The 14430-nt window shown below is 28.0% G+C and overlaps 1 long non-coding RNA gene across 1 annotated transcript; it reads left to right on the top strand.

Annotated features, from left to right (window-relative positions):
- The first annotated feature begins 9992 nt into the window (after positions 1-9992).
- On the top strand, positions 9993-11970 carry LOC124886725. Its single transcript, XR_007043999.1, has 2 exons — positions 9993-10915; positions 11803-11970. It is a non-coding gene; the product is annotated as an uncharacterized LOC124886725 (long non-coding RNA).
- Positions 11971-14430: the final 2460 nt, after the last annotated feature.

Here is a 14430-nt window from a genome sequence, read left to right as displayed (position 1 = left end):
AATGCTAACAAACATTTATATAATGAACATAATTCTTTTCTATTTATTTCCCATTTTATTTCTGTCTCATGGTGTTCTATTTTTCTGCTTCATATCGATATTTAAGTACTCCTCCGTAACTATATTCACTAGCATCTGCTTCTACTATATATATAAATTTTTTATTTTCATTTGGAAATTGTAATTTTAGTAATTCTTTACAAAGTAATTTTATTTTTTGAACTTGTTTTTTATCTTCTTCATTATAGTTATATTCTACATCCTTTTTTAATTTTTTCTGTAGTGGTTTTAAAGTTTCTGCTAATTTTGGAATATATTCTCTTACTTGGTTTACTAATCCTAAAAATGATTGTAATTTCTTCTTTGTATCTAATTCTTCTTTCGAATTTATTATTTTTTGTACTATATGTTATTGCATTTTTACTCCACTTTTATCTATTTGTATTCCTAAAAATTCTATCTGGTTTTTCATAATTTCAGCTTTCTTTTCGCTTAGACTTATTCCCAATTTTTCTATTATATCTGTAAACTGTTCTAATAATTTTAAATGTTCTTCTTTGGTTTTTGTATATAATAATATATCATCTATGTATACTATACAATTAGATAATTGTTTAAAATAATTATCCATAAAATGTTGATATCTACCTGGTGCATTTTTATATCCAAATGGTAATACGTTTCATTCATAAAATCCTTGTGGTACCGTAAATGCGGTTAATTCTTTAGATTCTTCTTCTAGCTTTAGGTGGTAAAATCCTGATTTATAATCGAATTTGCTAAAATAATTATATCCTTGTATTTGTCTTATTTTTAATATCTTATTTGGTATTGGATAATTATATGTTATAGTTTTTGCATTTAAATTTCTATAATCAATCTCATTTAAAAAAAAATAGGGTAGGAGATTAAACTGCGGGGAATAAAACTCTCACCAACAAGGTAAGAGTTCATATGTCCAACCAAGCTATTAAGTTTTTCTTACTCTCCCATTTCATTTTGTTGGAACTACCTTTCCTTTTAGTTCGTTTAAAAAAAAAATTCTTTCCTTTTTATCAATTTCTTAATTTCAACTATTTACATGACATATTTATACCACAAAATTAAAAGACATTTTAATACATTTGATATATCTTTAATTTATGATCACAAAATTTAAAATTCTCTTCTAATCTTTAAAATTTCATGTCATATTAAATAGGCCAAATAAATTAAAATAGATAATATACATTAGGATATGAACCCAAAAAATTAAGAACATACCAAAAAAAAAAAAGAAAATTATTGAAAACCAATTCACAACATTAATATACAACTAATTATAGAATTCGAATGGACTAAGAAAACAAAATGAGCATAAAAGCTAAAATTAAGAAGAAAATGATAGCCATGTGTACCTTGATGATTTGATGTTATCAAGAAGAAAATGATAGCCATGTGTACCTTGATGATTTGATGTTATCAAAAGAATATTGTATAGTATAAATTTGTGAGGACGACAAATCTTCTGTGTTCTCATCTATATATAGTAAAAAATTTTAGTAAAAGTAATAGTTAAAAAAAATTAATTTTAAAATTAAAATAATTGTAACCACAGAAATATTCAATATTATAAATTTAATTTTTTTAAAATACTATGTGAAATTAAAGAGTGTTACATAAAATGAGATAAGGAAAACATATTACTAATTTATTTGGCTAATGACAGTTGTAGTGTTTCCACATGTGGGTACAACATGAAATTATTAATTAGTGATTCAAATTTTTGATAAGTACATGAATGTTTTTATTCGTGGAACCACATTTAGTGCTAGAATTTTGGATTGTTTTGGGCTGTGAGACGACGAAAATTCATCCTCCTCCCTTATAATATGTAGTAATGTTATTTTTTGCACTTCAATTATGTTACTTTGTCTTAGTTATGTTTTTTTTTTTTAAATATATTTAGCATGATTTTTATAGTATGTTAACATGACTTGTGTATTCATGTTATTCTTTTCTCTTAACTAGGGTCTTTCACAAACAACCTTTATACCTCTTATGATAGAGATAAAGTCTGAATACACTCTATCTTCTTCGGATCATATTTTAATTTGTTGGGTTACGCTAAGAAATCATAATTTAAAATACAAGAGACTTCTAATTGTAGCATTCTGTTTTATCAGAACTGTAAGTGATTATTTTATGGATAAATAACATAAATCCTAATATTTTGAAATATAATTACCTTCTTTTCCCTTTTTTTAATTAAATTTTTTCTCCCTATTTTTATACATAAGTTGTCGATCATATACATTACTACTTATGTATCTGAACTAACCGATTTAACTATAATTAAAAAATATCTTCCTTAAATACATAACACGATTAACGCTATATTTATAGAATTGTGATTAATGGATCTCTTAAATTTAGTAACAGTTTTTCAATTTTAAAATTTTGAAACACCAAATCAATTTCAACGATCAGAATTAGAGATTGAGAAATCTCATATTGATTTCGACAATTGCATCCGAATTGCATCCCCTGTAATAATATACATTGCAAACCAATATTAATTTAATATGTAATAAAACTTGAACAAAAATTTTCAAAACTTGAAAATATAAAATAATGTTTAATATTCATGCCTAAAATTCTTTCATATGTATAACAATACTATGTATATAAGCTGAAATAAACACACCTCAGCTTGTTTAACATAACCATATACATAACTATGTTACGTATAACACTGTTATGCATAACATATACATAACTCTGTAATGTATATATTCTGAAAATATAACAGTTCAACAGTATCTGTTTCAAAATATATGCATAAAAGAATTATGTATATGGGTTTATATACATAATTGTATGTATAATACTGTTAATGCATAACATATATATAATTTTGTAATGTATATGTTCTGAAATAAATAGCCCATTAGTGATTATTTCACCACATACACATAACAAATTTCAAGTATATGGGTTTATATACATAATAATGTTATGTATATGGGATGAAGTAACAACAAATTTTATACATATGTATATGGTGTGACATAAAAACTCTCAGCAATGTCAAATTTCATACATATACATATCTTTTATTATTTTCTTTCAACAAGAATGATATCATCATCAGCGATCCAAAAAAAATCTTGTTGTGGTGAGCCTCTGCCGAAAAACCTCATCATATTCTCACACATTGATGCTATTTTATTCGATAACAAAATAATATTAGCCCATTGACCATTAGCAATTGATTTGAACACTGTCACAAAAGGAACATCTCAGTTGTACTGCGGATTGCTAATAGTAGTGAAATAGAGCTGTCACCACCAATCATAGCGGAGCAAAGCCATTGCCGCCTGCATAAAGGGAAGTACCTTGGTGAAATCTCTACACTTTATTAGATAAGAAAATAGAGATATATTAGAAAACAAATACCAATTCAAAATGATATATTAAGTAATTTTTTCTCGCTGAGATTTCTTAATTTTAGGCACTTTCTAAGGCAAAAAGTATATACATGGGGAGGTAGTATTGAATTATAGAGAGAAATTGTAAAAATGAGATATATGTAATTAATTTTGAAATTTGAAATATTATGTAATAATAGAAAGTGAAATTATAGTTTTAAGTAATTTTTTCTTATTTTATATCATTTTCTCGATTTGTAGTTTGTGAATGAGAAGGGGTGGAGCCAAGGTATCAAAGAGGTTTTCTTCGGATCTTCTTCATCAAAATCACATTATATATATTTAAAATTAATTTTTTTAATGTATACATAAAAAATATTGAATCTTCTTAATTATTTTCAGATGTATTTTACTTTATATATTCTGAACCTCTTTGATCGAAATTCTAACTCCTAACTAGATTGACGAAGTGTGATGGCCAGAATAAGAAAGGGATCTAGAACCGAATATTGGAAAAGGAAGTACGATCGATTTCAGTCATCAGCGGATGTAGAAAATTAATAAGACAGAGGGTGCGTTTGATAGTAAAGAAAAGATTTCCTAGAAAATGTGTTTTCTTAGGACTTGTTTAATAGGCAAAAAATATTTTAATACTGTCTAATAATATAGATTAACTTGGGTTTGAAATCGAGAGGGCATCATGCGAAAAGTTAAAATTTACAAACCAAGACGGTGATAATTCAGATGACCAATAAAAATATACTAAAAAGACATATTATTGATATATTCGGTCGAATGACTTACATATTAAAAACTAATATTTGAAAAAACATAAATCTACGGAAGAAATCTCTCCCTAAACCAGACACTTTTAACGACTACACTGTGGATGCTCTTGTGTTATGATATGAGAAAGGGGTCTTCTATTTATAGAGTTTCAAACTCTTTTCTCCAAGAAAGAGGTTTGTCAAATATGAAAAAGTTTTATATTTTTTTTTCAGGAAAAGTAAAAGTAATTATGGTATTACTTTTATTTTTCTTCTAAGAAAAGTAAAACTTAAATTTGGTAAGAAAATCAGGGCAAAAACCCTAACAAATCTCCCCTTTTTTGCTTGATTTTCTTCAAAATATTCTTGATCCTCCTTCTTGTGCATAATCTTCGTTCTTCACATATTCTTCATATATCACTGTTGTTTAAAATGCTTTAAAAATTGAGCCTCTTTGAGTTAAAATATATCAATCTTTTTCGGGTTAAAAATATTGGAGCCCTTTTAATTTGCAGGGTTAAAGTGAATTTTATTTTTAAATATGTAATAGCAGAATTGTTGAAATATGATTGATAAATCATCTCCACATGTAGCTTTTGAACATATATCTTCATTATTATCAAATTGGTTGCAACTTTTTTCTTAACATGTCCTCAATTTGAACCATCAAATCATTGAACCATAGGCTCTGATACCACTTGTTGGGTTCAAAATCGAGATAGCATCATGAGAAAGCTTAAAATTTACAAACCAAGACGGTGATAATTCAGATGATAAATAAAAATATACTAAAAAGACATATTATTGATATATTTGGTCAAATGACTTACATAGTAAAAACTAATATTTGAAAAAACATAAACCTATGGGAGAAATCTCCCCCTAAACCAGACTCTTTTAACGACTACATTGTGGATGCTCTTGTGTTATGATATGAGAAGGGGGTCTTCTATTTATAAAGTTTCAAAACCTTTCCTCCAAGAAAGAGGTTTGCCAAATATTAAAAAGTTTTATATTTTTCTTTCAGGAAAAGTAAAAGTAATTATGGTATTACTTTTATTTTCCTTCTAAGAAAAGTACAAATTAAATTTGGTAAAAAAATCAGGACAAAAATCCTAACAAAATGATCATACCCCACCTCACCAAGAAAGTATTTTTTAGATTATATACAAATAATTTTGATATAATATTTTTGTTTGTTTATCTAATAAATAACTGATATATAAGAAAAAAAAGTATTTTTAAGAAATATTTTGTCACACAAATATTTTTTATATATATTTTTAATAAAAGGTATTTTCCCTCGTACCAAACACATCGTTACTTATTCTTTAGTGACGTTAAATAAGTAAAAAAATATTATTTCAAGATTATTCATATTACCCTTATATATAAGGCAATAAGCCTAGGACTAACACCGCACGTGATGGTAGTACAAACTACAGTCTAAATTATACAAAGAAAGCCTTCAGTATGTTGCTTTGTGTCGCTCAATTTTATTGAATAACATCACTTTATATGCACGTGTAAAGAGTTAATCACTTCTGCCTCTAACTTTGCTCAAAAGGTTCAAGAGGAACAAATTCTCTGTACTTGGATGTTCTTAATTTCCTTTGATTTACTCATCTGAAAGAATGTATTTATATTCACTTTTCATTATTTGATTATCTTGATTATGAAATATGTAATTAAAGATCCATTGAGAATAGATCTGGAGCAGAGAATTTAAGAAACAGACCCGTTAAGGAGTAGGTCGTAGGGGATTTTCTGGAAGAGTCAACTAGATGACAATGTGTCTTTGGGAGGAAAGAGTGGGAAACCATGATAGTCCGATTATAGGTATTCGGCACATTCGAAGAGCTAAATTTTAGACTAAGCACCTCAATCAAGCAGGAGGTCAACATGTCTGGCATAGATGAGGGAAATTTGATCATATCAAATTTAGATAAATGTCTAACCTTCTTCCACGTATATTGGTTCGATCTCATCACCTCTGTTTCACAACTCTCAACTTTCTTTATCATCCATCTCTGTGCTTCTACGATTGTAAGGTTAGTTTTGAATTGTGAAAAACTTTAGCTAATGATTTTCTGTTTCAACAATTCCTCTGAGTTGATATCATTGTGTATATTTTATTTTTGCTTGATAGTCTCAATTTGCTGGACAAAAAATTTTAGTGTCTACTTTGACATCTAGGTGTATGAGAAAATTCCTCAAAGAAATGGACTTTGCATTAATCAATGTCTTTTCTGCTTTAGTTCATGAAATTTTTTATTTTTGTTTTTCCTAATTGTTGTTATTAATAATTTGTTCCTGCTCTTTGTCAGTAAATTATTTGATCCTGCGACAAACTAAATAATTTGGGTAGGAACCTATTGAACATAATTTCTGTACTTCCTTAAATATTTCATTGTCGACTTGGGCTGTAAATACCTACAGGGAAAAAAATTTAGAAATTTCAAATGTGCAGGGCTAATGGATTCAAATGAATCAAAAAATTATTCATACACAAAAAAATTAAAAGCTATGGCGCAACTTAAGCTTTGTGATACATATAACTGCATATCTGTTGATAGAAGAGAAGAACTGTTACTAGCGTGGCATATGAAAAAAAAAAAGCTTCCGCGAAATGTAACCTTCTTCAAAATTCAGTTGTTACTGTCCCTCAGGAATCAACACCATCTTGGTGCAAAACAAAACTCCCAAAATAAACTGTCCATACCATACGAGAATTGTCTCTACCGACTGAAATAGGTGATATAATGGTGACCATTTTTGTTGTGTCTTTTGTTCTGTCTCACACCTATTGACAATCAAATTATGTTTTTAAATATTGTGGTTGTTTATTGTGCTAGCTGTCCACTCTCAATAGTGTGTGGCAACATCAGATGGTAATATAGAAAAAGAAAAACATATATGCAACCCTTTTGTAATTTATGAAATAGATTGCTCCAGTTTCATATTACATATACCCATTGTGATGTATTATGCCTGCTTTATTATGATCAATGATTATTTCCACATAAGGAAGTACACCATAATGATTCTGCTACTAACGTGACTACTCCGACCTGTTACGTGCCATTTGGTACCTATCTCTTCTGCTCAGAATCAGGTTTGTCTTGGTTCAATGAACAATGAGCTCAAGATGTGCTGAAAGTAAACATCTAGATAACTGCTCTCAGGTTGTTGACTATGGATGAAATTAATTGTTACCAATGGATTGTGTGTTATTCATCAGGTAGATAGCGCATGCGAGGTTTGCTAAGAAATCTTCAGTTTTAAGATGGATTGTCTCGTGATATTGTGATTGTCACCTGATATTGTGACATATACCTTTCTTATCTCTGGTTACTGCAAGTTGAGCAGGATAGATGAGGCTATAAATCTGTTTGACAAGGTGATTACTTATGGTATTAGTCCAAATCTAATTACTTTTAACATTCTCATTAATGGTTTTGGCAGGATAGCTGACATACTTTCCACTAAAAAATTGTTTGGCAGAATGTGTGTTGTTGGTAACTGTCCTGATGTTGTTACCTACACTTCTCTCACTTAACTGTCGGACTGGAGAGTTAGAACATAGTTTAAATTTCTGTGATGAAATGAATATCCAAAATTTATCTCCGAACTTATATATTTTCTCCTTTCTTATTATCAATGCCTTAAGCAAGGAGAATGGGCTAAATAAAGCTCAAAAATTATTGAGGCGGTTAACATTGAGGGATGATATTGCCCCCAAATATTTATATGCAACCTTGTGTTTGATGAGTTTTGCATGAATTGTAATTGAGCGAAACAAATGTGATTGCGACAGAAAGGGAGAGCTGAGGGTCTTTCTATAATAAAATCAGCTTCAGAATTCTCATGCTCGGGCATTGCATAAAAGAAAGAATGATTGAAGCTATGACCATTTTTTATAAGATGTTGTCATTGGGTTGTATCCAAATGATATCACAGTAAGTTGTTTGACGTCTTTCCTTTTCTAGCTGGTATGAGACTCAAGTCAAGTTCAACAAAAGACTATTCCTAAAAAACAATACGGATTTCTAAAAGCAATACAGAAAATGCTTACAGAAGAGCAAAAAATTTCATGGTTCAAGAAAAAATTGCCTGAATTTAGCATATTGAAGTCAACAAAATTGTCAAGACAATTCAATAGTAGAGTGAACAAGTTCTTTAATACTAAAAATTGCAGAGTTAAGTTATCCATGACGTGGATTTCCCCTGCAAATTCTTTGGAAGAAGGGAAATTTTTTGTGTTGGAGACTTTAATTTGTTCAAGTCTCACCCAAAAAGTTGTTTGATAATTCTTTTGTGAACTTTGGACTTCCCTCGTGGGGCTAGAATCTTGATGCCTTTAACTCAATTGGGCTAAAAGGTTGTTGATGTGACTCCAGAGTTGTCTTCTCTGTTCAATAGTATGCCAGTTGAATCATGGTCTGATGACCTCAAGAATAGTAAAAAAGACCCTGGTGAAATCCCATTGGCTCAGAATTTGTCCTATTTGATTAAATTAGTTGTTCTGTACAAGTATGGCGGTGTTTATCTTGACACGATCCCGAAGAATTTTTCGAGACTCAGGAATTCGCTTGGTTCATAAAACATATCTGCAAATGGGAATTGGACAAGACTGAATAATGCAGTACTGATCTTTGATAAAACGGTAAAGGGTAAAAAATATCCCTGAACTATTTGAAATGGATTAAAAATACCCGTCGTTTATTTTTTGGCTGAAAAATATCCTTCTGTTTATTTTTTTGGTTCAAAAATACCCCTCCGTTAATTTATTGACTCAAAAATACTCCTCCATTATTTTTTTGGCTCAGAAATATCCTTCTCTCTAACGGAATGCCACCAAACACACACGTAGATAAAAAAAAAGTCACTTAATCGGTCTACATTAACGTACACATGAAAAATTACTCCATTTAATCCACCTAACAATCAACCTATTTTATTCTATTTAAAAATCCAATCAAATCCAATCCATATTCAAAAAGCCCGAATCAAAAGGCAAAATTCAATTCTTCAATTTTTTTCCTCATATCATCCCTTTGACCGCCTTATATTTTATTATTTTACATTTTCAAAGTTATGAGACTCACTCGAGCAATTCTTGACCTCTACAACTTGTGGTTGTCCTACATTGCCACTAAACTTTCACTCTCCAAATTCTAATTTTGTTTCTGAATTACCATTCCTCTCACTACAATTAGTTTCCTCATTAGACAAATTCAGATAGGATATCCAGTAGCAATCTAAGCTCTTGAAAATCGGGTCAACTATTTGAGGATACAATTGTTTAGGGTCGACCCAATTAAAATTCAATTTTTTCGGATCAACAATTTAAGGACCTAATTGTTTTCTCATCCTTTGTGTTGATCAATCCGAAATATTTGAACCCGTCACATGAAAAATAAGCAATCAAATTCTTCAATCTTTTTCCTCTTGGGCCGAATTTTTTTTAATATGATTGAGGTTGAGTCTTTTAAATTAAAAAAAAAATGGGTTGATGGTTAGATAAATTAAATGGAGTGATTTTTCATTTGTATATGTTGACGTGGACTGATCAAGTGACTTTTTTTATTCACGTGGCGTATTTTGTGGCATTCCGTTAGAGAGAACGGTATTTTTGAGCCAAAAAATAATGGAGGGGTATTTTTGAGCCAAAATATCAAACAGAAGTATATTTTTTAGCCAAAAAATAAATAAAAGGTATTTTTGATCTATTTCAAATAGTTCAGAAATATTTTTGACCTTTTTCCGTTGATAAAAAGCATTCACTTCTTTACAAGTTTATGGAGGAATTTTCTTTCTCTTTTGATGGAAATAAGTGGGGACAAAATGGACCATATTTGGTTTCAAGAGTGGTAGAAAGATTGATGACCTCTACACAAAAAAGTCAGTTGAAATTTACCACGAATATCATTTTATCCAGTTGATTGGATTCGAATTCCTGGATTCTTCATGAAATCAAATACAAGAAGTCATTCAAGATGGATAGAAGCCAAATTGCTTCAACTTAGTGGTGAAACTTATGGAGTGCACCTTTGGAACAAGCAGAGTAGTAGTCTGAAAATTGAACAAGGAAGTCTTATAGGGAGATTGATTTCTGAACATTGTTTGTTATGTAAAAATATTTACAGTTCATAAAAAGAAATCTCACTTGTGAATTGAATTCTTTAATTTCATATTTGTAAAAAGTTTTCATAACAAGTTCTTGATCATTATCTAAGCTTTAATAAGCTCAAGTAAGAAGAACTTCATTTCTTGTTCTTTATTTCTTTATGTCACTGTCACTGGTCTGATGAACTTTTGATTTCAATATCAAACTGTTTCTTTCTCAATGTCTATACATGTTTAAAAAACACTAAAATTTCTATGTGGCTCCTACTTGTATTTTTTAAGACACGGTTTAGCATTTTTCAGAATTGTTCATTAGCATATATATGGTTTACTTGAATAGAGATTTGTATGTTTTGGATATTAGCTTTCACTGACAGTCGAATGCTTTTGCACTTTCTTTTAATATTTTGTAATTAAAGCATTTGATAAAAATGTTATGCTCTCCTTTTACTGAAAATTTAATCTTACATCATTATATTATTATTAAAATACAATGTTGGACCCGTGACCATCTAATAATATAACTTATGCAAACACTTTGTGGATGGATGCAGGGTATGCACACACTTTGTGGATGGATGCTGGGTAGAGGGCAGTTGTAGCCTGTAGGTGAGTGTGAACTCTCTTTTGACTATAGATTTTGGAGTAAATATTTGAAACTTGAAAATTCGAGTTTTTATAGTTTAAAATTGTGTTTAAAGTTGTGTTTGAACAGACATTTTATTTGAAAATAATTTGAAATTTTTGAAAGCCCCGAGCCAATTTTTAGAAACTTGAAAATATTTGGACATCATATTCCCAAAATTTGATCAAATTTCATGATTATATTGATATTTAATGATAAATTTCAAATGTATATTTAAAGCTAGCTTAAAATTTGTTCTGTTCTCCTTGAAACTTTATATTACGAAAATTAGTCTCCTAATATTAAGAAAATTTAATTTTTTAAAAGAAATAATTTTAACATATTTTAACCAACCATGTATAGAAATAATAAAATAGATTTTAGTCCGTATGAAAAGTAAATTTTTAGCACATATAGGTTATTGGGCTATTTTGAAAAGTAAATATTGAAGAAATAATTACATGTCTTAATAAAAATACTTACTAAAATGAGAAACTTCTTAATGGAGCTAGACTTCTAAGTCAATGATAAATTGCAACAAAATAAATAAATAAATAAATAAATAAATAAACAAAGAAAAAGGGAAATGAAGGAAGAAAATGTCATCAAGTTGGGTATATAGTCACAAATAATCAAGGGCACCTCCTTGCTTCTAATTAAACTAGTCTATTACTCAGCTGCCCACTAACAAGCTATGCATCTAGAAAGAAAAAATGCTGGAGGTTTTTGTTTTCAGTTTTGGCATTTTAATAAAATTGTAAAACATTTAATTTGTTCCAATTTACACTCATGTGGCATTATGAAATAGGTTGGATATTGGTTTATTTTTGAGTTATCTAAATTTCATTCTCTAGCTGAATTTATTTTGCAGGATTGGGTAGAGATCAAGATTGGACTGCATGTCAGTGACGTATGGAGTGTGTTACTTGTGGGTTCATGAAACTCAATAGTGTAAGTATATATTAAAAAATTTACTTACTAAATATTTAAATGTAAATATTTTTGAAATATAAATATTTAAATATAATTATTTTTTTTATGGAGTTGAAATTATATTTGATGGTAAAATCATTCATAAAAATTTAAAAATAACTATAAGCATGTGTAGTACATTCTCATTGTGATACACATTTGCAACAGTTGTTATATTAGAATGATCTAGAAAAATAGTTGTTTGTGGTTTGACTATTATTTAAGAAGTGTTTTTATTATTACGTGTCTGTTTGGTCAAATTTGTAGGAAATCAAAAGTACATTTTTCCTTTTAAAAAAATATTTTTTCCAAACATTAATGCGTTTGATAAGAAGAAACAAGTATTTTTGAATGATACTCCCTCCGTTTCATAATAAATGAATTATTGGATTTTGACACACCTATTAAGGAAAAACATTAAAGACATAAATTTAACACAACTTTTCATTTTTATCAAAAAAAAAAAAAAAAAGTTGACCTTGTGATACCTGTTCAAAAGTTAATTGGTTGTCAAATCATAAAGGCAAATTTGAAAAAAAAAATTCAATGATTCACTTATTTTGAAACACCAATAAATACCCCAACAATTCACTTATTTCGAAACGGAGGAAGTACTATTTAGTACTACTATATAGAATCACGTTAAAGCAGACACTTGTTCGTCGACATGCCTGTTTGCTTCATGATTTTGCTATAATATCCCTAATTAATTATTATATATTATTTACGGATTAAAAAATTAATAATATTTAATAAAAAAGGTAAAATGGATATTTTATAACATGGTTCTTCAGCTATTTCAGTCGTAATTTTATTATATCACCCGTAATTAATTATTATAAGTTATCTAAGTATTAAGAAATTAATAATATTTAATTAAAAATAAAATAAACATAGAATGATAAATTAATTCTTGATGTTTTAAATTAACCTGACATCCTATATAAGACACAGTTAAATTTTTTCACAAGTATTTTTTATACTAATTTTGCTCTATCACTTTTAGTTAGTTATTATGAGTTATTTAAGACATGTCTGCTTCATTGCTTCAATTGTGATATTTGATTGACTCTTACGTATTAAAAATTAATCATGTTTAATAAATAAAATAAAATAGACATTTATGACATGTCTGCTTCAACCGTAATTTTATTATTTCTTCTCTAATTAATTATTAGTTATTTATGTATTAAAAAGATTAAAAATATTTAATAAAAAAGGTAAAATAGATATAAAATGATAAATTAACTCTTGATGTTTTAAATGAACTTAACATCTTATATGAGGTCCACTTAAATTATTTTCACAAGTATTTTTTTATATCACTTCTAGTGAGTTGTAATTATGAGTCATTTAAGACATGTTTGCTTCGCTACTTCAGTCGTGATATTTGGCTGACTCTCAAAATTATATCAGTGTCGCTTAAATTGAAATAGAAAAAAAAAGTATTATAAATCACAATAATTAAAAACTTAAATTATTTAAAAATTATACTTGACTATAAATACCATAAAAGTTTTTGATAAGGAAAGTATTATAAATTACAATAGCTAATAACTTAAAATAGTAAATTACAATGCTCAAAAACTATTATAAATTACAATAGCTAAAGCTTAAAATAGTAAATTACAATATAAAAAAAATATTATAAATTACAATAGTTGACAACTTAAAATATCTAAAATTATATTAAAAATATAATTAATTATCTAAATTTTACTTATATTACATAAATTGAAATTAAAAAATAACATATGTTAGGTGTGTGCTAGCACTGACCCTTAAATATCTAGTAGTAATAGAAATTGGCCCCATTCCCCTATTAGTGGTTAGAGTGTGATGCTTTAGGTCTAGTTTTGGAATGAGATTTTAGGGGCATAATTTAGTAGTTGTTTGGTCATGAAAACTAAAAATTTTTGGAGTTGGAGTTGAAATTGGAGTTGGAGTTGTGTTTGACCATGTCTTTTTTGATTTTTTTTTTTTGACTTTTGAAAAACCTTTTTTAAATATGATTTTATGCCCTAACTTTTACAAACTATCAAAATCACCCAACTAAAATTTACCTACTAATGAAAAAAGAACACAATTAGTCACTATTATATGTGTGTATATGGTATATACATGGTATAAACTTTATATATAACATACTTTATATATTTCTATTATAAATATAATACTTTATATATTTATGGGTATAAATATAAATTAACAGTAAAATAATGTCTTAAATAAGGGAGAAAATTAAATAAGAGATAAAAATAATGATGAGTGAGAAAAAGAGATATATATTAATTAGTATAGCATTAAGTTTGAAATTATAATTATCTTATTCTTTAAAACTGCTATATACGTAATATTGAAAAAATAATGTTATAAGGAGAGTTTTATGTAAAAATTTAAAAGATTGAGGTTATATGTAATAATAATAAAAGTTGAAATTGGAGTTGGAAAATTGTGAAAACAACAAAAACCTGTTTTTCCTTTTCAGAAAAAAAATTTCGGAATTATTTTTCGAATTTCATGGCCA

The sequence above is a fragment of the Capsicum annuum genome, chromosome 8, assembly GCF_002878395.1.
Source record: "Capsicum annuum cultivar UCD-10X-F1 chromosome 8, UCD10Xv1.1, whole genome shotgun sequence".
Classification (NCBI taxonomy): domain Eukaryota; kingdom Viridiplantae; phylum Streptophyta; class Magnoliopsida; order Solanales; family Solanaceae; genus Capsicum; species Capsicum annuum.
This window is presented reverse-complemented; position numbering and strand designations above follow the sequence as displayed.